Source organism: Anser anser, assembly GCF_964211835.1.
Source record: "Anser anser genome assembly, chromosome: 10".
Taxonomy (NCBI): domain Eukaryota; kingdom Metazoa; phylum Chordata; class Aves; order Anseriformes; family Anatidae; genus Anser; species Anser anser.
This window is the reverse complement of record NC_139730.1, coordinates 24,809,422-24,830,271: the sequence shown is the minus strand read 5'-3', so window position 1 is coordinate 24,830,271 and position 20,850 is coordinate 24,809,422. Positions and strand designations below refer to the sequence as shown.

General features: G+C 40.6%; 1 pseudogene across 1 annotated transcript; it reads right to left on the bottom strand.

Annotated features, from left to right (window-relative positions):
* Nucleotides 1-316: 316 nt before the first annotated feature.
* On the bottom strand, nucleotides 317-10,705 carry LOC310904787 (ubiquitin carboxyl-terminal hydrolase 42-like; annotated as a pseudogene). Its single transcript has 16 exons — nucleotides 10,477-10,705; nucleotides 9,569-9,769; nucleotides 8,369-8,479; nucleotides 8,106-8,208; nucleotides 7,875-7,942; nucleotides 7,648-7,718; nucleotides 7,031-7,113; nucleotides 5,690-5,801; nucleotides 5,189-5,329; nucleotides 4,895-4,995; nucleotides 4,293-4,434; nucleotides 2,904-3,613; nucleotides 2,445-2,533; nucleotides 1,917-1,929; nucleotides 1,016-1,845; nucleotides 317-515 (listed from the first exon to the last, which is right to left on the bottom strand). The product of its transcript is annotated as a ubiquitin carboxyl-terminal hydrolase 42-like (transcript).
* Nucleotides 10,706-20,850: the final 10,145 nt, after the last annotated feature.

Sequence of the window (20,850 nt, the reverse complement as noted above, 5' to 3'; positions counted from 1 at the left end):
TATTACATAGTTTACATATCCCTCCACATGCTGTTCTGAATAATAGCCAAAATATTCATAGCCACTGTATTTGTTCTCCCCACACAGCTGAAAAAACAACATTTGAAACATATTTTTCAAAACATATTTTGATATCCAGCAGACTGTTCAGTCATCAAGCATTTAAAGACTGTTTTAGATAATCTCTAGATTAATCTAAAAGGAATCCCATAAACATGCTGCAGCCGCTTACCTTTAATATACTCGCTGGATGCGATGTTTCTTCCTTTCACCTGCACTGGAAGGCTTCCCTTCCTTGTGAGGTTGTTTACTGCCCTCACTTCTGCATTGCTCTCATAAAGAGCCATCTGGAGGATGGGATTCTTCCTTCTTCTCCCGGGTTTTCTTCTGGAAACGAGGATCTAAGTGTTCCAAGAAGCCTTTCACTTTCCTGATGTTTCTCCTTTTTCTTCTTTTTGTTACGCTTGCGATTGGCATTGTCAAAGTGGAGCGCAGAGAAATACAAATCATAAAGTCTGAAAGAAACATGCAAGTTAAAAAGAGAAAAAAAGATGTGGCACTTGTTGCATACAGGAAACTTTATTTATTTTACCACAGGCGATGATTTGCCGCATGTCAGCTATTTTGTGGTACTTTGTGCACATGTAACTTCCTTTAGATGCAGCAAACTTAAGCCCTCAGATTGAAGGACCATAGGTCCTGGTTGGTACACAGATCATTAACAATGGTTAGCTCTGGAATATGTGCAAGTAAAAAAAAAAAAATATTTTAACCTAATCCAGAATGGTGTGCAGATGTGATTCGAACTACGTGGTCCAAAGCTAGTGCTCTGACACAATTCAGCAATACCTTTCCTGTCTTCACTGATCAACCTAATGATCCCCAGTCATGATCCCCAGCCAGATTATGCTATCTAAATAACTCAGAAACTATGAAAAAAAAAAAACAAAACATGAGAAGCACCCAGAAAAGAATTAGGAAAAAAAATGCTGATTAGGCTGGAATCCCTGCTTACTTGGAATCCTTCTCTCCCTGTTTATCTTCAGACTTCTTTTTCTTCTAGAACTTCTTATATTTTTTCATGTTTTCACCACCTAAAACCTCCTTTTCTACCTTTCTGCGTTGCCTTTCTATTTCACTTTCACTACCTTCTGCACGAGTATATTGTCTTTTTCTGTTTCCTTCTTTTGCCTTTTTCTGGCGACAGTTCTCCAAATGAGCTGACACAGGTGGAAGTGCATGTCTCTCACGCGAATGTTTTCCAGAATGTTGCTGAGCTACTGAGCAACGATGTGAGTCTGCTCTGGGTGTGCTAAAGTGATGTACATCTTCCTCTCGCAAGAGGGAACCTTGAGGCCATCTGCTTTTGTAATGATAACGCTTATGTGACCTGCTGGAGTAAGTCCGAGTCAATTTGTCAAAGTCTTTATCACCGTGAGAGAACTTTCTCTCTCTACTGTCTCCTGCTGCATGAGGTGAATAGTAATCCTTGTAATAGCTACATTTTTCCCATTTCCGTGGTTCATCTTGATAGTATCTTTCTCTGCTCCAACTTCTTTCCCCTTTGGAATGGTAATATCTAGCGCTATCTTGTTCTGATCTTCCTCTGCTTCGAGATCTGTACTTTGAATATTTTACTGGTCTTCTGCCATTATCAGGGCTGTTCCTTTCACTATGGGAAGATCTGTACCTGCTTCCCTCCCAATACTCCTGCTTGTGACGCTTTTGCTTAACAACTTCCACACTCCGAGAGCACCTTCTCTTGCTGGAATGACCATCTTTTTGACTCTCCTTCTCTTCAGTAGGAGAATGTTCCCTCTTTCTCTGGTAACGCTCTTTGTCAGATTTTTTAGTCTCGTCCTTTGTATCTTGGCATCTATCTGTAACAGCTAAGGAGGAAAGGTTTTTAGAACTACATTCACTGTCGGACTTTAGAGGGGAAGTTTGCCGCAATTTCTCACCAGTCTCAGAAGACTCTTTGATGTAGAAAACATTTTCTTCTGAAATCAGTTCATGTTCTTTTGATCTTCTTGGTTTCTCCTTGTCTCCACGGTCATCACATTGGTACTGTTCAAGGTATTCATCATTCTCAGTAGATTTCGGAGGTCCCGGGACACTGCACAAAATAAAAACACGTTTCCGTCTCCCTCCACCTGCTGCTCTGAGAAAAAAGGGGTGGGGGCGACGGGGGAACAGCCAATGTTTCTCCAGATAATGGAGAAAAATGGAAAAACATTCTATGAAGAAACACAAGTTCTCCGCGAGGCACCAGCCTGCATCAGAGTGCTATGCACAGTGTCGATCATTAGTTCTGTTCGCAACACTGGCCATACAGTACGGAATTCTACTGATTTAAATCCTTCCATTAAATAGTATTAGTAGACAGATAAAACCGCAATGAACTTCCATAAAATCTTGTCTTAATCAGACTGTGCTCATTTTACCTTCTTTCCTCTGACAAGCTGTTCAGCTGGCTGGCCGTGAGGGATTCCATGATGACTTCTCGAGGGACTGGAGGCATAGCTCCAGGCATCTGCAACTAAAACGCACAAGTCAGCAGACAGAAAAAATACCATTTGTGCTGAGGACTAGTCTTCTCAGAATTTCTACATTAAATGCTAAGCAAGATCGCTTTGTGTTGTATGCATTATCTACACTTCAAAGATAACGCCAACTCACCTCCCAAAATCTACTTTATGAAACTTAAGAATTTTTATCTCAGCTCAGCTTAAGCTGACAAGTTCTAATGTCAGCTCAGCTCTGCAAATTCTAATGGCATAATATCACAAAGGGTTACGATCAAATTTGTGCTGTGTTTTCTCAGCATTTCGCCTGAATTAGGAACATGATAAACACTCCCGAATACATCGTGGGTGAGAAATTCTCGATGGAGCAAACTACTATGTTTCAAGCAATCCGTTTGTTTTAGAAACGAACATCTCACAAGGTTTAACAGGTTCAACTTGGCAAGTGGAATCATCAAGTTTCAGTCCGTTTTCTTTAGATTCATGAACTAAACTAATAGCACCATTCAGTGAATCAGTGTTTGGCAGCTCATGCTGGGATCTTCCTTCATCAGCATTCTGACAGGAAGAATGGGAATTCTGCGATGTACGGACTACCTTTCCAACCAAAATTCCACATTGCATTGCAATTCCTTTTAAATAAGCCCTTTGACTCCTCCTCAGATTTTCCTGAAGATTCTGCACCGTAAGGGACTGTGTTATCAGAGCTGAGTTTAGGATTTCCATTCACCTTTGGCTCCACAAAAATTTCAGCAGAAACTCTTTTTTTTTTTTTTTTGTATTTGTATTTGCTTCATTTGCTTTACCGAATTTGTGATTGTGGATGAAGGAACAGCCTTGTAGAGATCTTCATCCTCCACAGCACTGCTAAGACAGTCAGGCTGTGACACAGTCTGACGAGCAGGCAATTTATTGTGAATACTGATGGTGATCTTCTGGTTTTTTGACGTATCAGTAATTGAAGGCCTGGTAATCGCCTGTTCTTGAACACAGGCCATTGGTGGTGCTGAAGATGGCCTTTTTAGGGTGACACCAGTGGTATTTGCATCCTCTTTTATGGATCCATTTCCATTTAAACGACTTGAATTCTGTATTTAAAAAGAAGAAATTGCAAGACGGGTTAATGCAAACACTCCATTTAACATTTTTAAACATGTCATTCTCCTACTAAGTATTTCTACAAATGGTCTTAACACCTAAAAAGCAAAAAACACTGCCCTTAAAAGATAAATGCAAGTCCCATAAGTGTATTTAATTCCTGCTTTTGGTTTACTGCATATTGATATCAAATTAACATCATTTTTGAAAACCATCCAAACAACTTAACATTGCCTAAAGCTATTCCCAAATATATTTAGTTTCCCCTTTAAACATACCCCAAAAAGCCTGGAATAATTGTTCTGGTGCTCAGGAATAAGACAATTTGGTTTCCCTGTCTTAGCTAAAGTGACGTCGATAGGAAAAACAAGTCCTCTTTTAAATGATTCGAGGATTAGTACACTCTACTTAAATTGTCAAAGAGCGTAGCTCTCTGTGCTTTACAAAGCTGTCTAGGAGGTATAAACAATGGAGTCGCATGGCTGCGCAATTCAGCAGTAACCACTGTTTGAATGACTCTGGCTGTAGCATGAGGGCTGTGAAGACAGCTGCAGCGTGGGAAGGAAAACAAAACAAAGATGCCAAAAACCAAACAAAAAACCCCACACCAAACCCCAAACCCACTGTCCGTTTGGTGCCATTATCTGCCCTCCCGCTTCCCTAAATTACCTTAATCATATGAGGAGGAAGTCGTGGTCCCAGAAATCCAGCCTGCTTACTGTTAGCCCCCCGCTGACCAGGGGGGAATGAACAGGGATAAGACGGTGCTGCTAAGTAAAAAGCACGTTCTCCGAGCGTCAAATCATAGCGCCTTCAGAAAAGAGCAGTGATCTCAGTTTAGTTTTTCTTTCGGCCTACTCTTGGATTAAATCCCATCCTATAATTTTATAGGAACAGTTCATACGATATGGAAGCCTTCTCTACAGAAGACTTAGCCAAGACTACAAACTGAAAAGTAGGTAACAGTCTTCCTACTATGACTATCACTTTCAGAGCAATAATTCATTCTTACACCACAGATGGCCTTCATTTCTCTCCTTCTCTAAATTAGCCAGCTACAGATAACACATATACAGCAATTTACACAAGTGCTGCAGTTTAAGGCCAAGCAACAAAAGATAATAAATGACAGAGAATTTCAGGTTAGACAGAACTGAATTAGAGAAATAATCATCTTTTCCTGGGAGAGAAAGAAAAACACTTGCAAAAAGAAAAGTATCAATAACAGGAGAGTAAATCTCTTCTGAACACATTTGAATACTTGTTATTACCTGATATAAAAAAGTAAGTAAGCTTGCTGACCAAGAACTCTTTTAATGTCAGTACGGACTACTTTTGCATCATTCATCTGATACCAAAGTCCATTACCAGCCTGCAAATAAAGACAACGATATCTTTAGATGAATTGCATGTTTTCCAAATGAAATCACAGATAGCAATAAAATACACACGTGTCAAATAAACATATAATGAAATCTTTTTCCCTAGAAACAGTACTACTAGTAACACTTGAACTGGTTTGCCAGCACAACCTTTACCCTGTTAGAAATGATGTTGACTTCTACCTTTATGTAGCATACATAGTGTCCTGAGCGACAGTTGATACCATGATGCACCAGCACCGCATATAAGGCATAGAGGAGTGGTTCTCCACTTGATTGAGACATGTAGGCTCGGAGGTCCAAATACTCAGGATATTTTACTTCCTAAAGAGAGACCAAGAAGATAGAAAAATTATATCAGAGTACTTCGCGGACTAGCCAGAGAAAAACACTTCCAAAAAACAGAGACTGGAATTATATGAATATATCTCTTGATTCACTAAAAATAAGTCTTCCCATAAGCGACGTTTAATACTAGAAGTTGCAGACAACTGTTTTCTGATGAATTAGCCTTCTCAGAGGAAAGTATATGCTTCTTGTCAAGCAGGAACTTTACTGATATTAAGAGAAAGAATAAGCCGTAGTCGTTAGTCTACAATTATTGTCTGAAAATATTAACAACTTTCAGCTTTGGGGGATGTCCCATTACATGATGACAAAGTTGCATTACAGCGGGAAATATACCTTGTTGATCTTTCCACCTGTGAAATCTGCAAATCTTTTCAGTGATATTGTGAGAACGTTGGAAGAACGGTGTATGGTAAATCTCTTGGATGCAGGAACCATCTTTTTACACCTTAAAAACAAGCAGAGACAAGTGTTTGAAAGCATCATCTTTTTTGCCCCCAAAACAAACTCGTTTTAATGTCTCACGCATGCTTATGCTATTTGAATGATATTTACTTGCATCATATGTTTGGTTTTTTCTTTTCATAAACCCATGCACTGCATGTCACGTTTGTTAATACAGAGAAGAAGGTAAGTTTTACCAACAACTCAGAGCATAGCGGGAACAGGAATCTCTCACGAAAGCGTATTACCAGGGAGTTATAAAATATAAACAAAAAATAGTAAAAATGAGTTATATATAAGACTAATAACAGTTATCAGCAATGGAAAAAGTACTGTACATGTGCAAGGCCTTTCCTTTTAAACTCACAAAAAGACGGAAAATTCTGGCTTTAAGTGTGACTGAACCGATCACACCTCAAAGAGCACATTAAGGAAGGACCATGCAATTCAGATGTGAGGTGCTATTACAGTTCTTTCTCTTCCTCAGACATCACTTATGAGAATCCTGAATACGCTGCATGTTGCTTTCTAGGATCCGCAGGCCAAGACGAACCTGGGATTAAATTGCTTTAATAACCTATTGGACGCTCTTGATTCGACACCCTAATTTCCTTAGTATCCAACAACAAGAAGTGGATACTGCATTTTTCATTTAGAGGGGTCAGGCATGAATTCTACAGAACTGAGCCGGGCACTCTGTGCTTTTCTGAGGGGATGTTTGACTAACAGCTTGTTTTGCCAAACCATCTTATGCAAATGTTCAATTGTTTCTCACATACGTAGAAACATCTTACATATTGATCAGCACAGAGAGCGCCTGAACTCAACAGGCTTTCCCTGTGCACGGGTTAGGCTTAAGGGAGCTCATTTCGGACATTAGTCCACATCGACAGGTTTCACAGTTCAAGAGCTGTGCAAGACGCTGTTTAGTGAGCCAGCACAGGCTGCTAACATTCATTACCACAGAGCCAGCTCACATGCCCTGACACTCAATCTAACTTTGTTTCACAGTGAACGCTAGGACCTGTAGGAACCTGCTGCTGCCTTCCACTCCAAATCATTCTCCATAGCTCCTTGCTCCAGCTCACCACTACTAGAAAATGAAGCAACAACAACAACAACAAAGCTGCGTCTCCTTATTTCTAAATGAAGTTAAAGGATAACTTACGCTCTAAGTCATGTAATATATAAAACTAATATCTAGTATTAAGACATAATTAGTAATAATCTTACTCGCTACATTTATAGCAATTCTCTCCATCCAGCTCTTCAGGTTTCACAAATAGTTCTAGAGCTCTGGTAACAGATGAAACCGCCTAGAGGAGCGAGAGAGAAGAGCGTAAAGTCACTGTAAATTCAAAATTCCAGAGACGCACTAGGAGTTTATAAGAGAACCTGACTAACACATACTTAAGCGATCTACTATGAGCACTGTCAAGAAGGAGGCAGAAAGAGCATGCTCAGCGTTTACCTCACCTGGAAGTCATTCTACTTTGAAACAAATCATTTTCCAGTAACGCAGACAGCATCTATAGTGTGCTTTGTCATCAATACTGGCAACAAATCCAACAGTCTAACAATTAGACGTATATTGAGGTAGAACAACAAAGAAGTGTGACAGTATTACACTTTGCGCAGCAATAAAATTCTTTCCCCTTAAACCCAATGCAGACGTGGAGACTATTTACAGGGGTTCCACAGAAGGACAAAGTCCAATCCACTTTCTAACCACCACCAAGCTCTTATATTTTAACATTGTACGTGGTTTGGTTTTTTAAGTTAAACAAGTTTAATTTAGAAAGTTATACATGTACTTAAACATCATGAATTATATTTACAAAACCTCCTACCTTTACATCCAAAGTGATATCAAGAAATGCCTCATACGTATCCGAAACTGCTTTGCAATTCAAGCACTTCACTGGAAGCAAAATATAAATGCTTAACAACACGTGAAGGAGACTAACTGTCCACATTCAAGTTGTCGATAGATACTACTTCAGACAAACTACAGACTGCTTTACTACCGACAAAAGACACAGATCAGTTCTAAGGACAGGAATATTTTTAAAAGTACCTCTTGATCTTAGAAATCCTCCAAATATTTGATGAATGATGGTGGTAGCTTGAGAAGATCTGTCCAATCTGGAAATAAATTATAATCAGACCTCAGAAGATTTAAGGCACACAGTTAACTCTTCAAAGAGTTTTATGAAAACCAAGGATGACCTAGACTTTCAGTTTTGATAGTAAATAAAGGCCTAAAAGGTGCTAGAGAACGTATAAAAGTGAATTTGTTTATGCTTACTTGGTGCTTCCATTCAAGCACGCTTCCTGCATAGCATCAACAGTATAGCGCAAGAACTCGTGTGCGTCTTCTTGACTGCCAAAACGGAAATGTTGTCCTATTCCTAAATAAGAAGATGATAGTATTCACCTCATTTAAAAATGAAGTAATTCTCCTGTTTCTAAAATCTCTCTTCTTTACAGTGTTAAAACCATTTATACACATCAAATAATTATTTGAAGATTACAAGATGCTGAAAAAGAAACACATCTGAAGCCACTTACGACTGAGATTATTGATAACACGCGTAGGCTCGATGGCATCAACAGTGCAACGCAGGGCCTGGTTAATGTGAGTCTCCATCGTGCACATCATGCAAAAATCTTGTTCACGACCTGAAGAGTGAAAGAAGAAAGCATCCCAGTCTAGCGAAACAGACATAACTACAAACAAACATATAAGTAACATTTAAACTATAGATACAATATCCACTCTCCTTGTCCCAACAGTCTCCTAACATTTCATTTCACACAACTTTATAGAATAAAAATATCCATTAAGCCTGTATTCAAGTGCATTTTGTGATGAGAAATCTAAAAGACTACTGCAAAGTCACGTTTGTAAAGGCTGACAGGAATGTGAACTCCACAGGTTGCAAAATGTATGAGGAAAGAATATTTGACCTTGATGATACAGCATTAAGAGAACGTGGGTTATTTTCAGCACAGTGCTGTCAGGTGAGCTTCATGATACAGAGCTACGAGTCCTTTGGGAGAAAGGAAAAATTACAGTAATGTATGTAATAGTACTTCTGCCCTCCTTTTTTCAACAGGATTCTCAACTGAAACGATTTCTATATACAGGAAGAAAACAGTTAAATTTCTAGGTATCGATACAAAGATACCAGCCTAAAAAGCATACAGGTTTAGTACAACATTTACTTTATAGTACAACATTTTATTTAGGACAAAATCAGTCTAGATTTTAATACAGTCCCACAAAAAAATCTAGTCGTGTTCATAACAGCTCATATTGCTTTCTAGGTTTTTTTTGTTTTTTTTTTTTTTTTTTAATTGGTTCAACAACGAACAGACCATTTATTGTAGTGCATTATGGAACCTCGGCTGTGCAGACTAAAGACCTATGATGCCAACATCCTAAATTTTATTGCCTTTCTAGCAGCAGGAAGCCCAAATAGCCCAAATGCCAAATGTTCATTAAATGCATTACTGTCCAATGCACTTCATTATTCCCATGAAGCAAGAAAAGATCCTTTTAAAAAAACAAACAAACAAACAAACAAAAAAAACACATGGTGCATTAAACGCACTCCATATGCTATTCCGAGCCCACTGCTAATACAATGCTCAAAGCCAGCGTCTACAGGTAAAATCAGGCAAGTAAGTTTGTCTCACAGAATCACTGCTGTTCTTTCACCTTCACAGCTATCCAACAGATTTAAAATACTGTTAGAAAGTACTCACATGACTGGCTGTGCTCAAGAGAAAGCATGTAATTGGCAAGTGGGGGGGTGTAGGTCAAACACTGTAGAGTAGCATTAAGAAAACACGTGTTGCCAAGATTGTACAGGCCAACTCCAACACTTTGTGTTTCTTGCCAATCCATACGTATCTTCTCAGGTGGAAAAAGAATCCTTTGTGGCGGAGCAATTCCATCATTAACAACTGCAAGAAAGTTATATTTAAAAAGAGATTTTGCTTGTTTGTTTCTAAGAAAGGTATTAAGTATATATAGGTATAGTGAATATATAAAGTATATATAGGCATAGTAAAAATACTATTCTGCGGGAGCACCTAGAGGAACTAGCTACAATCCAAAACAGAAAAACTTATTGCAGACACCTTTAATACCGCCATCTTCAAATTGGCTGGTCAACACAACGTTTTGGGAAAAAAAAGTTTAGTCAACCATTTTAATTTCTTCCTTATTATATGCTTTTTTCCTTATTATAACTTCAACCACAAACTTAGACTTGAAATTATATGGTAATAAATGCAAGGACAATGTAAAAACAAATAACTAGGAATGACGGTACCCCTACAAATATCAGATCTTTTCCTGAGCAATCTTAACATTCAAAAACCTGTGAATAATGGAACCTGTGAATAGCAACAATCAAACACTTTTCTTTGCAAAACAGAAAAGATATGGATGAATCAGTGCATTACAAAATGCTCCCCACATTTCTCTGTCGACTGTAAATATATCAAAATTAATTTCTGTAACGTCAGTCACTTCAGTTGCCTTAGGAGAATCGCTTTGGAAGTCTTTATTCACAGTAGTCCCGTTCTCTATCAGTGCAACAAGCAAGAACTACCACTTTCTACTTTTGTTTTGAAGAAAACGGAGGCAGGATAAAGCGCACACTTACTTAGATCTCTTTGGGCAAAAGGCTTAGATTTTTCAGAGGATCTACAATAAATAGCACCTCCACATCCTTGGGCCACAGAGACTTGGCTTGAATCTTCTGCAGGTGGCATCCGGCCCCAGTTTGCGGTGCGTGACATCAGTTTTTTAGTACTCGGTTTCTTGGATTTGCCAGATCGCCTTGAAGATGGCTTTTTAGACTTTGAAGATTTGGGCTTGTTAACTATGGTCATTGTTCTCATCTGCGACAGAGACAAATGTTCTGGCTGACGTAAGAATACCAAGAAGCATTCCAAGAAGAAAAGAGTAGTAGAAGTCCTGTCACTTAATCTCAAAGAAACGGCCTTGAAGAACTAAATTGCTGGTATGAATGATTTAAAAGGAATCCCCAAGCTAAACACACAAAGGAAAAATTTCCATCAAAACTCTATCAGTATTACTTTTAGCTTCTGCAGAACTAGTGGCTGATGCCATTTCTTTCACTTTCGTAGGATTTTAATCCATTACAACTCTGGAGTCTTTTTAATATAAAAATGCAAATGACATTCTCTGAGGGGAATCAGTTATTTATTGCATTTTTGGAGCTTTGCAATTATCTATTAATTATTACCTATTATCTAATAGATAATGGTTGCGATTTATATATAATTGTTGCTCACGCTAGTAATGGAGCACTATTACTTTACTGCCTGCGCTTTTCTGCTTCGTGTGCACAAAGGTACCTGCATTTCGCTGCTACTTTACTTCTGTCTTTCCAGGGCTCACCCTCTACCTCACTGTCTACTGCACCAGTCATGATGGCTTGGTTGTGATTCTATAATGAGCCTAGCTTTTGAATACACTTTTTCTGGGCGTCACTTTGTGATAGCAAGTTAATTTGTGAGGGCTTATCACCTATGACCTGCTTCTCAGTAGGTACACGTTTGGCCTCTGTTAAGCAGAGAGTCAATCACAGCTTAAGATTTTGTCCAAGATGCCATTCACGAAACTGAGTTTAACCTTGACAGAACTGAGTTTAACCTTTAAACCTGAAGCTCCGTTAAAGAATAAGAGCAGCACCCAAGCCAGGAAATAGAAGTTAATCGTCACTTTACCCTGAAACGCACGTAAAGCCGGTGAGCTATTCTGTGCTGGCAGGATTGCTGCCGGGATGGCCGACGAGGCGGCGGGCACAGGGGGCCACAGGACCTGCTCCCCGGGGCCACAGGTCCTGTCACAGGGGGCTGCCGGGGGTCTCCAGGCGCCGGGAACAGCGGCAACAGCGGGGACAGAGGGGACAGCAGCGACAGCAGCCGCCACCTCAGCCGAGGCCGTCTCCACAACTGCCACAACGGCCTCGGAACGCCGCCCAACTCGGAGCTCCAGCGTGACGCCTTTTCAACCTGGCCGCGGTGCTCACGGCTAAAAGCAGAGCGTTTCCTCCGGCGTGTCTTTACTGTCGGTGCCGGACCGGCCCTCACCCCGAGCTCTCCCTGCCGGGAGGGCTTTGCGGTTGGGGTTTCCCTCCCGCCGCCGCCGCGGGCAGGCCCCGCGCGCAAGCTGTCCGCGCTGGGGAGCGGCATGTCGCCCGCGGCGAGAGCCCGAGGGCGCGACACGAAAAAGCCCCGACACGAAAAAGCCCCGACGTGCGGGCGAGGCGGCGGGGAGGCGGCTCTGAGGGAGCGGCCGCTTCGCCCCGCCGTCCTCCTCCCCTCCCGGGCCGCCCCGCCGAGCCCCGTGCGCCTCAGGTGCTGCCCTGAGAGGGCGCTCGGGCACTGGGACAGCTGCCCAGGGCAGTGGTCGTGGCACCGAGCCTGACGGGGGTCCAGAAGTGTTTGAACAATGCTCTCAGACATAGGCTCTGCTTTTGGGGTGGTCCTGTGTGGAGCCAGGAGTTGGACTCGCTCATTATTGTGAGCCCTTTCCACCTTGGGATGTTCTCTGATTCTAGGTCAGCAATCCATTATCTGATGAGAGGTGTGGAGTCATTCGAAGGGAAGAGAGACCAAAACACTTCTGGTTTCCAGAAGCGGGTATTTGGTAACCAAACCGATGATTCCTTTTCTTCTAGAGCGAGTAGCAGCAGGGATCCGCTTTACAATATGCTGGCAACAAGGAAACGAAGAATTGCAAACAAGACGTAGGACTTGAGCAGCAGCTTGTATACATGCATCAGCTTATAAATGAGCACACAGCTGAGCGATAATGCAAAAATTGGACAAACTAAGAGAAGACGTTAACTGTAAATTTTATAGGTATACACTTTACTATGACGTAAGAACTGGGCAAGACCTTTCAGGGAAAAGAGCTGTTGGCATGTAATTTGAAGTAAGCTTCAAATCCCAGAGGATGATTTTGTTGGAACTTTATTCAGCTGAAAACGTGGAAGCCTTGTTTCTGCTTGTGTTAGTTACAGCTCCAGTTTACTTTGGTTGGGAGGGAAGGCATTCCAGGCTAATGTGCTGTACCTGTTCCTTCAGCTCGTTGTCCATAAACGGAGGAGCAAATGAAATTCTTTGAATCTCCATTAAATGCAGCACTACAAAGCGGAGTAGAGGGCGATTTGGCACTTAATTTTTCTGTAAGCAGAAAACCCAACAGAATCTCCACAACAGTTTTCAAATCTTGTCCTGCAGTAAATGACCAGCTGAGTGAAGCTTGCATTTAGAGTATGTGCTCCTACGTTAGAGGGAAATAGCTTTTCCTCTTCAGAAGTGCAACTGAGTGGTGAACTGGCAGCTACGTAGGGAACTAGTTGTACCAAAGGGTTTGTGTTGAAGGCACAGAAAAATATGCAGGTCCCAACAGTAAAGGATTGTCTGTAGGCATCACACTGAGTACAGATGTTGTCCGCGAGTTCGTGCCCAGTGCACCGCGCCAATAAGCACCCAGAGTCGGAATGCACACCAAGGTCTTTTAATTACATAATTAATTACAGAACTCTGCAGAGTCAGGTACTTGGCTATCTTTCGCAAAGCAAGCACACCTCTGACTCGAATCACCGTCATTCATACACAGGAAACTTGTGAAAACTCTCTCTTTGGCTCCTTTTGATTGGTTATTACAGCTCACCTAACTTTTCTCTACTGAGCTTGCGCATTACAGAGGAACACCGGGGGGGGGGGGGGGGGGGGGGTGGTACAGGAGGAGGGGGACACACACCGAATCCCACATTAGCAAGGATTATCATTTTGACAGGTGTGATTTCTAATGTGTTAATGACCCTTAATGAGCAAAAGGTTACTACAGGCCAGTCTGGAGCTGGTTTTCTCCTTCTTGTTTTTTCCCTTTTATCCCTTCTCTTCCTTGCTTCTGCTAGCTCAAGGCTACCTGTCTCTCTCCTTCCTTATTTTCTCAGCTAAAAGACTACACAAGCTACAGGCCTCCCTATTTTCTTCAAGGTTTCCTTGCTTTTCTCCCAGCTTTGGGACTACACAGGTGTGCTTTGATATTTGCCAGTATAGCTAAAACTCATGCCAGTCTGCTCACGCACAATAAGCAGTAAGAGTTAAGGACTGGTTTCATCTGCTTTTTACATAGTAACATCCTCCTTATGTTTTAGATATGCTGTAGTTAAAGCTTAAAGTAGTTCAAGTAGTTAAGTTAAAGGAGTAAAGTTACTCCTTGTGGAGTAATTGCCTTAAGTGACTAGGCATTATAAGCACCCCTCCATCCCAAAAGCTACCCGCCTCCAAGGGGCAACCACCCCTCACTGAGCACATCCTCTGAATTTCTCGGAGCCTGTACCTTTAAACGCAAGCGAGGTAATTTCTACCAATCACAACCAAGATACGCATGACTGGAGTCACTCAAGCTCCACCTAAAAGATAGAAAATAATATAAATTGGCTTAAGAGAAAGGGAATGTTGGGGAAGATACTGTCACGAAGGATACCTTCTGACATCAGTCGACAGGCTGAGCCTCTCACCCCTCCCCCCCCCCGCCCACTGGGATGCTGCGAGGTAAGATCTGAACGCTTGGTTATACCAGGCGTCTCCACGGAAACTTAGAAATCTCTAGCGTCTTTATGCTTTTTAACATCTTAATACCTAGGCCGTGTACCTGTGCATTTCATGCATGCTAGCTTGCTTTTGCAGACAGTGAATTTATCACTGGCAATCCAAAGGACCTGTGTATCTGTTGCCGTAATAAACTGCACTTAATTGCATTGTTCCTGGCCGTGACAGTTCTCCTTGAACGCGACTAGAGCGAGGGCGTGCTGCGTTGTTGGTGGATCCGTGGCCGTGATAGTTCAGTACCCTGAAGCCGACCGGACCCGTAACGGTCAATCGGCTACACCCCTTAATGCGACACTACTAAAGGAAGAAGATGACAGGGCTTGCATTAGGCACGAGTTGCATTAGGCTTTGCATGTGAAAACATCCCCAAATAATTTCACATGGATTTAACGTTTTTAAAGGGAAAAAAACAGGAAGGTGTAGTCTTTCTGTAAGCTACAGCCCTAGATAGTTAAGGCATCAGCATTCATTCCTTTGCTTGACAACAAACTATGAACATACAGAAGAGTTAAATATTTTCATTGCATTCTTAAAGGCGATTTTTCAGACTTGTGCTTCAGTTGTTGGAGTTGAAGAAATCGGTAGACGCCCTTACTTTTACGTTAAGACCAAAATCTTTATCTAAGATTGTGTTATCTAACACAACTAAACTCCCACCCCCACATGTCTTTTTGGAACTTCTGAAAGATCTTTCTGCAGTCCCACTCTGATGGTCTTTCAGTTGTTGAACCTGAGCTGTGCCTACCGCACCAACGAATGCTTTCATGACACAGTATTTTGTCAAAGCAGTTTTGCTTCTTGGAGCTACAGAAGCAGCTCTGGCTACATGATAGGGAACTGTGCTGCACTGGCAAAAACAGACTTACTTACAGACTTAACACCACTTGCTAACTTGATCTATTTCAAATCTCATTTTAACTTTAAAGAGCAATCAGTTTTGCGGTTCCTGTCTTACTAAGTTGCCTTGTTTTGCATGGAAGGTCAGCCTGTGAATGTTTTGCTTTATTGCATGCTTCAAAAAAAGGCTGAGAGGAAGAGACTGGAGGAACCTTTTCTGTTCTATAGACTTTCCCCCACGAATGTGGAATTGCAGGCTACTTGGATGAATGTTCGAATGTAAGGGAGCAAGCCTCAGCCAAAGGAGGTAGAATCCTTGCTTAAGAGGAAGTAGCAGTGTGGGGACATCTTTGCTTAATGGGAGCCGTTTAAACTCTTCATAGAAACTCAATAAGCTCTACATCTTATGTTTGGAAAGCAGTATGGTTACGCAGCTGCTAACCTAATGACTTGAGTCTTCTGCTCTGCAACCACGTTTTGTTTTCAAGCAGTGCATACATCAGTTTAGGCTTTGGACAAGGAGATTTGTAATGCAAATAGTGATAAACCAGAATCAGTGCTACTGACGAGTGTAATGGTGAAATGCAGCAAATCAAGTGTTCCTGGAGAACTGTGAGATTACAAAACCAATAAGCCATGAAGCACTTTTTTTTTTTTTTTTAATCAATTCTTATATGCTGAAATAACACCTTCAAGAAAATCTGTTTATCCAGCCAGGCGACGGTGTCTACCTGTAAGCACAAAGGAAACGCCTTGAGAGTTCGTTTGCTGTATTTGAAGTTCTTATACCCTGCAGAAATAATTATTTAGAGTAACATGTAACTGAGGAGATCGTAGCAGGAAGTATATTATTTCTAGCATTAAATTGCTGCCCCGTTGCCAGTGCAATCTAGGGAGAGAACTGTATATAATAGTTAAACTCCCCTGGACTGACTTAAATTTTAAAATATTCTGACAAAGTAAGCTCTAAATCACTTGACATTTTGAACAGTTTTAAACGGGTACAAAACCGAAGCTTTATAAACCAAGCAGCATTTATAATGCTTCATATATAAAAACAATGCCTATTTTTAAGATTTGTTACATATCTATGTAGATACGCTTGCTGGAAAAGCCAGGTCTGTTGTAGACCAAATGCTGCAGATTAAGACTTGTGGCTTACCAGTTCCATTTCTGTATTTTCTTGGAAAATGTTTCGAGTTAGAGTTTAAATATAAAATGTAAATACTGTACAGATATATATTGAAATAAGTATTTCTTGGTGTACACAGGTGATTTGCATGACAAATACTCTGTATCGATCATTGTTAAAAACGCAATGTTCTGTGTAAATCCGCTGCGTATTAATCTTTTCATTTATCATCAAGAGCTGTTACTTAAGCCTGGACATTCTCAAAAATAAAGCGTGAAACTATATACCATTGTGTAGCTCCTCCTTTATCAAGAGTACATGCAAGATAATTGCTCCTTTTTTTTTTTCTTTCTAGAGGATGATTCAATTTTATAGCATGGATTATAACCGCTCTTGCAAGTGACCTTCTTTTAAGCACAACAGTTTAAATGATCAGGTTACAGAGAAAACCCTTTCACTGCAAAATAGATTCAATAAAGACTTGTGGCTTACCAGTTTCATTTCAAAACCCAAGGTGTTGGGTTTGATGGAAAAATGGTTGGTTTGGATGGTAAAAAGGTCGTCCGTTTTGATGGTAGGTTTAGTCTGAGTATTGAAGGCTTCCATCAGTAAGCTCTGCATCTGAAAGACAAAGGGAAGAAATGTCATTCCCTGTTGTGATACTCAACATGGAACTGTCTGGCTCAGTGGTTTTCTTTCTAAAGAGAGAAGTCACAAGCCTGCACACAGCTTGATCTGCTCTCTGACTACAGGGCTGAACTGACTGGAGAAGGCAGCTTCCAAAGCCCTCCCATTAAACTGACTGCATTTCAGTTCCATGCTAAAATTGGTCAACTGTACAGAATATTAGGACAAAGCTACCTGTTTTGATAGCAAACGGTAGACCTTAGGTAAGTTGCATTCATTTGAAGGTTTGACTGGACGGCATCCTTGTTTTACTAGTGATCTTGTGGTCAAGCTGACCAAATCCTAGCCACAGAACAGAAGCGTTCAGAAACTGGCTAGAGAGAGCACTTATTAGAGAGAGCAGGAATTTAACTGCTTTAACGCTGCTCTTTCTCTCACGTATCTGGAATTTCCTTAAATCACAAATTATCACTAGCTATCCTTGTTAATTTATTCAAAGTAACATGAGTCCAGGTGAAAAGGCACACTCTAACAAGTCCTCAGTTGTTCCTAGTCTGCTCCTAGCTTACTTGAGAGGTTCAATACAGTAAGAAATAAATAAATAAATAAATAACCTGCTGAAGTGGCCTTTTTTCAGATTAGATTCCACCATTCAGAAAATCCTGCTTAAGAGATGTTTTTTCTTTTCTTTGAAAGACTGACCTTCCCCCACATGAAACTAATTAGTATCTTTAGGCTTGATGAAATACATGAATTCCTCAATTTACCAAAATTGCTTTGCACAGCCCTCCCATCCTGCTTATGTTGCAAGCAGCGTATCTAAGTGGGGTACTGTTGGGGTACATCTCTTTCACTCATGTAGCCCAGTGATCCCAATGCCCTGGACTTGTGTAATGTGTGCAAGACATTTACTTTCTCCCTATACTTTTGACTGGTTTAGAATAAGCGAGTTCGCCATCTGCTGGCCAGAGAATTCACCGAAGCCCAAAGAGCATTAGAGCAGACGCATTTTCTTCTGTGCTATTCCTGATTTATCAGCTAGAAGAGACACAGTTTAGTACAGTCAGGATTCTTTTGACATTAGTAGCATAAAAAGTCTATTTTTGCAACACTGGTATTTGAAAGACCTCCGTTCAGTCCCTAATTTTGTTCTTGATAATGGGACAGATTGTATTAATGTTTGCAAGAATGTGTGAACAACCAGCCTCCCCTCCATGTCGTATTTTAAGATTAAAACTTGTGGTCGTCCCTGTCTCAAAACACAGTCATGCTTTGCAACAATCGCACTCCCTCTTTAGCTTGAAGGAACTTGTCAGTGCCAGAATCTGCTGACTATGGCAATTTACTTCATCATCCAAACCGGGCAGAATTTTTGAAAACCTCTTGCAAGATTTCACTTCTCCAAACATTATGTAGAAGACATTCAGCTGTAAAGCAAGAAGATGAAGTCCTTTGTTTCCTATGCCAGAATGACATTTTCAACACTGAACAGGATTGTCACCGACCGTTAACTGGTTGTTAAGTTGTGGCTAGGTATAAAATGTAGAAAATGTTTAAAAATAAAACTTGCCTTTGGATAGTGAACTGTCTTCTTCGGGGATTACTTCAGTTACCTGTAAGAGGAAAACAGATGATTTGGGGGGGTTGTTTGTTTTTAAGAACGGGTGCAGTCTTGCCAGTAATTTAGCTGGTATTTTTCAAAGTGACCTCTTAGAAACTTTACAGCTCTGTTGAATCAACATGTCTCTAACCCTACAATTAAATAATGCTAAAAGATGCAGCAATTTATCTTCCTGCAAGTGCTTATTAAGATATCTGAGTAACTGCGACCGTGGCTTCATCACAGATATATATATATATATATATATTTAATACTACACACTTCTGCTCAGAAAGAAAATCACGGAAAATGTAAAATTTCATTTGAGATGCTGAATTTGTTGCAGTGTGAGATCTTCTTCATCACATGATTCTATTCGTAATTAAACCATATTATCTACTGAGAGACCAAGATTACGACAAGAACAGCACAGAGTTCAGCATGAAGCCGATCAGGAGCTCAAGTTTGTACTTATTTTTTTGTAAGGAGATGTACCAAGCTGGCTTTTTTATTGTTTCATCAGCACATTTCTAAGCCTATACGAGCAGGGGAAAAAAACAAAAAAACAAAAAAAACCCAAGTAGAACAATTGCAGGGCTCCTCAGTTTACAGCATGAGGTCGCTTTTTCCAGGTGAAAAGCGGAGCCATAAGTGGCAGTACACTAAAGCCCTGGCACGTGGAGATCCGAGAGGAGAGCTGTTTGGCCCTCCTTTTCACTCCTGGGAACCACATACCTCAAAACCCACAGACTATGGGATATATCTCAGAGAAATCTTGGGAAAGGAGAGCATGAAGAGCATGTTTGTAAATTTATTTCTCCCTGGGCTTCTTCTGCTTCTCCAAGAAATACTTGTTTGAATATAACTTTGGCAGCAGTACTTATGCTGTTTTGCACCTACCACATTTAAAACTCCTACAAAAAACTGAAAAGTTAGACTGAAAAGCATCTCTTTCCGTTCTACTTTGTAAAGCTGCATGTTTTCCTCATGCAAAACAACAGGGGAATGGAAGCTAGAAAAGGAAATGCTGAATGTAAAACAAAACAAAACAAACCTCAGCCCTCCAGGACAAAAGCCGATAACTAAGTGCTTTCTAACATGCTGATTAGGTTTCAAGAGGATACCGCTTTAAATAAGTGTAATTGTCTGTCCATAGGCAGAAGCTGAATAATGGCAGGATGAATATCTATACTTAATTTTTTGTTACTGTCTTCCTGTAGCACACAGGGACTTGTTACGTTTAGGGAAAATGCTAACCTAATGGAGGGTTTAAACCATAAGCTTGTTTGTTATACCAAAATGACTGAGAGAACAAAGCATAAAGTGTTTTCAGATTTCTAGTACACCTTGATTGCTATCCATTAAACTTAAGACAGGTTAAACAAAGCACAGGAAATAAGAGAACTCCTAGTCCCACAACTGGCAAATTGTGCGCACACTTTCCATTCCTGAGAAAATAATACACAAACCTGAAAAATGCATTTAACTGAGAAAACGAAGACATCCTTGTCCTATTGGAAGACTAAGGTGACAGCTCTTGGGCTCAGTGATTTTCAGATAAGCTCCAGTCTTCAACTTGCAGACACCAGTGACAGCTCCTTTTTTTGCATTGAAAGGGAAAATGTTTCAACAACACATTGAAAACATACTTAAGGGACAAGAAACAAAATCAAGACTGCAGTGAGAAGGAAAACAGAAAAACAATACTGGGAAAAAAAAAAAAAAGAGAAAAGAGAAAAGACCTTGGTCTTTGTATCGACCAACGAGATAAGCCTTACACATTTTTAAGTTTATTTTTGACGATTGATTGATGCGTTACCAGATATTAAGTACTAATCAAGAGCAAATATTAACACTAGTAAGAATAAATCCGATCCACCAGCCCTTATTCAAAATACATCAATTTCTAATTTGGAGACAACGTCTCTCTGACAAGGAAGTAGAAAAGCTGTAAATACCGATATAGTTTCCTCTCCCGATGTTCCATATACATACCGACGCTGTTCCTACACCTACACTCTGAGCATAAATTTATGTTGACATGAGTATCGGGTGTTATTTCTCTCTCTGTTTGCCTTGAGAGACTCTCCTCCTGTCCACTGAAAAGTAAACTCAAGATTCCAGATCAGTTAAGACAGTTGCTAGCCCCCCATTCAGAGTTCTGCAGCAGCACTGTTCAGATTT